We start from the raw sequence: 5,944 nt of genomic DNA, 5'->3' as shown, positions 1-5,944 counted from the left end.
CGAATTACCGTTGCGGTGGAATTCTCATTTCAGACTGGGCGCTCAATCGCTTCGTCCACACGATCGTGCCGTTAGTGCAGCGCACAGGACTGAATAGCGGTACAATGGTATATTTTACCAGATAATTATAAATTTTTTTTTATATTTCGACTTGACCACTAAATTTGTATAAAAGTCAATTTATATTCAATGGAAACTTTATCACTGACTTAACCTCACTTTTCGGTAGAAATTGATATCTAATATAAAGTATGAAATAACCGAAAAATTATCTTTTTTTGAGCTTTTTTTATTTGTTTATTTCAGAAAGTTTGACTTGAATGTAGAAGAAAGGTGTGTAAGCAATTTCGTCGGACCATTGGTTAAAAAACCGGCGGCTCAAAAAAGTGCCAGTAACTTTTTTATTTTTTGAATGGAAGAAGTATTATTGAGATAAAGAATAAAATCGCATTATTTACAGTTTCAGAAAAAGGATGTAAAAAGACTATTCCGATTTTGTACAAAGCCTCGAACTTTTTGAACTAAATTTTTTAAGGGCTTACATGGATTTCCTTGGGTAAAAAACAGCCTTTTCAACATTTTTTTCTCATATAAAAAATTAAATATTTTACTAGGATTTTTTATTGTTACCAACATACTGTACACTATTAACCATGAAATTCTGAAATTTTTCGAAAAAATATTTTAAACTCGGCCATTGCAACAGCGTTTCCGGTGACCCCCAGGATCATCTAAAGTGAAAAAATACTTGTTTTATTTAAAACTTAGAACTTGAATGAAGGAAAAAAAACTGAAAATCGAATTTTTGGCAGACATTTTTACCAAAGAATGAAAATTTTAGTGAAAATTCGAATAAAAAATCCTTCGTCCAAGTTTTAAGAATTGTATCTCAAAGACCTGTGTAACATTTCATGAAGATCGGTTGAGTAATATTCGAGAAATCTTGCTTCAACTTCAAAAGCTCAGTTTAGAGAAAGACCCGTGTAAAGACGGCGCACTTAGCCTAGCTAGCCTTGAGCGCACAAGTTCTCAATGCTGTATCTCCAAAACTATTACTCGGATCAACTTGAAAATTTAGCCCAATATTCTAAAGATGTTGAAGACTTTAATAACAATGTAAACCCATGTAATCCCATAATACTTCTTCTTACTTGTAATGTATCCAGCCAAAAACCTAACAAAAATAAAATATATTTCTTATGGTTTTAAATTTTCTAATATAAGATCATTACCCAAAAAAAAATACTTTAAACGCCACTGTATTCCGATATTGTTCTTGTTTTTGAAAATTCACGAAGTAGTTCGGCTAAATGTTTTCGAAAAGAGAGCGCAACACGCATAAAGAATGTTTAGCATTCGTACTTAACAAGCAGAGAGCCTACAACTATGTGCTTGTACACAAATACATACATAAAAGCCAAAAAATTATATACATACATATGTATATACACGCTGCATCTAGCCAATTTAGCTACAAAAAAATCAAAAAAAAGAAAATAAATATATGTACATACATATGGACATATAAAAAAAACATAAGAAAGAATTTAATCGGTATTTCTTCAACACAATTGTTTTTGCTTTTATTGAGACTGTAAATTGACAATCCATAAATCGCTTTTGGAGGCGCTCAGCGATAGATAGGTGCCGCTGGGTGCTAACCCCTGCTGGGATTTCACTTTTATTGTTACTATGTACGCCGATTAGTCGCATGAGGCGACAGGGCAAAGTTGTTTTTGTTGTTATACCTAAGTATGTACATGTATGTACTTATGTGCTTATAATATAGTATATGTGTAATTCTGCCAGTATCTATTGGAATGTGTGCTCTCGCTTGATGGCAGACGCGTTGCTAGACAAGAATTCTCGCACCGGAAAAGCGAAAATGATGTGAAAGCCGCTAATGTTATAAAAATATAGAGAGATTTCGAAAATTTTCACATTTTGACATACGCTTGTCACATAGCTTGAAAATAATTATACGTTACTCATACTGCTGACAATTGTACATACATATTATATGCCTATTCGGATGCATATTCGGCATTTTGATATTTATCGAGATTATATTAAAAGTTTGGCACACCCCTTTGATATCTCTATTTACGATTTGATTTCATTTGTTTACATTATTCGATCGCTGTTTGAGGTTGAACATAAATTTGAAATATTCTCGAATATATCGAAAATTTATGTGTGGATATAGATCAAGTTTATTGTGGACGTGGAATTAATACGGCAGGTGGTATTCACCATGGTTATTCGTGCTAGTGCTATCAGTTAAGCGAATAATCAGAATTTTGATTTTTTATTAAAAACAAGTAAGAGAGATAATATTTAATCCAAAATTTGCTTATTAAGGTGGTTATTTTGTAGCTGCAATAAAATTGTTGATGTCAAAGGCACAAAACTGTTTGAAAATGCGGAAATGTTTTTCCCAATTATGGAAGACTTTTTAGATAATTCGTTTCGGCAACCACCCCTTCCGTGTTCATTTTCATTACAGCCGCTAGAGAAAAAAGAATATCACCGTAACTAGAAAAAATTTTTGTTTTATGACATTTTACCAAATCTTTCTAAAGTCGTTGGGCGCAAAATTACGACACCTGGTCATTTGTGTTTACAATGGAAAGAAGTGGATTTCATATTTTGATAAAAATAATGTTTCTTTTTGAAAGGACACACCGCTTTTGCAAGGACGTAGGAGCGTTAGATCGCTGATGAACGTACTTAAGTCATCATTAGGCTCATTCCCAAATCAGTGGGTTTGATAAAATATCTTATATTTTTTCGACCCTAGCTAACCAATTTGAAACATTGGGAATCATAGAAGATATTCCGCAACAATCGTATGAAAATTGGGCATTTGCAAATTTAATGTTCTAGCCTATCATCCCCCTACGCTCACTCTGTATTCTACGATCTCCACTATACCATGTTTCTGAATATGGAATCTTAGAGGTAGGTGACCTGTGATGGACCTGCAATGTTAATTAATTTTCTTCCACATGTATGATTTTGTCAATGCTACACCCCGTTCCGCATCCCTATGAACTAGTCTTCCAACTATTGTACTCAGATGATTTTGTCTCTAGAGACTATTTCAATTCCGCTTTCCAAAACTCGAAAATTTCTAAATGGAAAAAACTTTTCCTACATGAATATAAACACACCTGACATTACCTGACCTAAGAAGATAGTATGATACTTTAACGGGTTCAAAGTTTTTTTTAATTACGAACAATATTTGATATCACTACAACTATTTTTAAAAACTAATAATCGACTAGAGAGGCATGTGTCTAAGAGAAGATTTCTCGCCTCCTCCTGCATTAAGCCTTTTGTAGTGGGCATCTGCCTGACGCCTTATTTCTTCGTCGACTGTATTCACCCTTAGGTCTCGATGAATACAGCAAGGAACATTTACAATGCCTCTTAACACCTTGTTTTGAAAGTGTTGTATAATAATAATACTGCTATCGTTGACACATCCTCAAAGTTGCGCTCCATAGGACCATACAGGCTTGATTATTTTTTGTGCATGGATAGGTTTGACCTTCATCCAATTATCCATTTCATTTTTGACAATTTCAGATTACGTTCAAACCTTTTTATTTTAATATGCTCTTTCCTATGTAATCTAGCATAGAGCGTAATTTGGCTATATTTGCATATGGTATGCAGACATCTAGAATACTTATGTATATGTTGAATTTTGTTTGTAAAATTTCAGTGAACCGATTTGCTACCGTTTAGCTTTATTTTCCATTTTTTAGTCCAACTTACTACAGAACTTATTGCATGTTGCAGGTTTAGCGCAGCTTACTCAGCTGTTTTTTCGACGCATAGTACTATTGCGGTGATATTAGCAAGAGTGGCAGTCATACTGTTTGGTGGTAATGAGAGGTCTCTTGTATACAGAATATATAAAAGTGGACCTAAGATAGTTCTCTGAGGAACTCCTGCTTCAATTCCTTTTGGTTCGGATAATTCATTTGTTTTACTCGGAAAAATCTCACGGTGCTATACGATTCTAGAAGAGCACAGTACTCAATCCGTAGACATGAATTAAGTTCTTAGATAAGGCCTTCGTGCCACACCTTGTCGAATGCTTGCGCAACGTCAAGGAGTACAGTTGAGCGTACGCTTCTCTCCTGAAAGGATTTTTCTCTTTCGGATGTTATTCTATGAATTTGTTCTATTGTTGAATGCTTGTTTCTGAATCCGAACTGATGCGAAGGAGTTAACTGCTTTTCATCGATTATAGATTTTAACCTTTGATAAAATAATTTTTCAAAAAGTTTTGAGATTTGTGGAAGTAGTGAAATTGGTCTATAAGTCTTTTCCTGGCTTAGAACCATAACAACCTCGGCAACTTTCCAAAGGCTTGGAAAATGTGTCATACGGATTGCTGTATTGAAAAGATAGATGAGATTCAGTAAACATTTTTATGGTAACTGCTTTAACACTTCAGTTGCAATTAGATCGAATCCAGTTGCTTTCTTAACTTTGAGTATTTTAATTTCACTTTTAAGTTCACAAATGGTGATTGCTGGGATTGTTGCATGATACTATTGAATACTTCTGAGGAACGCGATTTCACTATTCACATTTGGACAACTAATCGGATTAATCGGATAGGATATTATTCGAATAATAATAATCGGTTTCGGTTATCCGTACAGTCGTAGGTCGTCGAATATTCGATTAATCGTACGTTGTACACTATTCCAATAGTAAGCATTCAATTTCTACACATTTTTTTTTACGTATCTATATAAGTTTAGGAAAATTTTGCAGCAGAATCAAAGGCTGATTGGATTTCTAAAAAATTTCATTTATTCAAACACTCGCAGCAGAGCAAAGTTACAAACCGGATATTCAAATAATCGGTTTTCAGGTAATTCTAATGATTTTAAGCGCCCTAGATATAACCCCTTAGGTTGTATAAAGCTTAATTTATATATATGTATTTATATATATATATATATATTTACTTACATATATAGTATATCTGAACAAAAAATAACGTATGTCTATGGATACAATATGTCTCAAAACACCTTAGCAATTGAACTGCTAAAATATAAATATAAAACGTACATATGTACCTGCATGTAATGTATGTAGACTTTACTATCGGCGAGCTTTCCACCATAAATGGTAGCTAATAAATATACATTCATGTTTATACACTTTACAATACATGCATACATGCCCATAACGGAAATGTGTACTTGACATGAGAAAAGCGCACACATTTCCTGTCCGTTTGTGAGCTTTCAACAATTCACCATCCCCAATGAAGGATCTTCACCCCTCGTGTATATATGTATGCGTGTGTGAATTGATGTGTGAATTAAACTCAAAAAAGTGTTGCGCTTGCGCATCATTTACCACCTGTTCCACATTTACCGGACCATTGTGGTATTAGCACTGCTGAATTGTACACACATATAAATATATGTGCTTATGTATGTATTAGTTAATTTGGAGTACATGCCAAACTAGCTGCCGTTTGCTTGTATGTTACTGTTATACACATTCATTGATGCCGTCACATACATACATACATACATTCATATATGTACATTTATGATTTCTGTATGCTTGTATGCGTTACATTGTGTTGCATGCAGCAAATGTGTTAAGTGTTGAGCATTGCAACCACTTGTCGCCACTATTCAACCTTGCTGTCGTCGCCAGTTTCGACTATAAAAGCGGGCGATCCAATGGGCAGTTTTGCATTCGTACAAATGTCACGGTCGGCTTAGGACCACAGCTTGGTGGAGAATAGCTCAAAAGTGTTACAGTTGGATAAAATTGAAAGTTTATAAAAATAAGTCTTAAGTGCTTAAAAGACCTAAACATAGTATATATAATTTCTTAAAAAAAGTCTAACAAATGCTTTGAAAAAAGTACTTTCTGTCGAACAGTTAACATT

The sequence above is a fragment of the Bactrocera tryoni genome, chromosome 3 (genome assembly GCF_016617805.1).
Source record: "Bactrocera tryoni isolate S06 chromosome 3, CSIRO_BtryS06_freeze2, whole genome shotgun sequence".
NCBI classification, from domain to species: Eukaryota; Metazoa; Arthropoda; class Insecta; order Diptera; family Tephritidae; genus Bactrocera; species Bactrocera tryoni.
Note: the sequence above shows the minus strand (reverse complement) of the source record.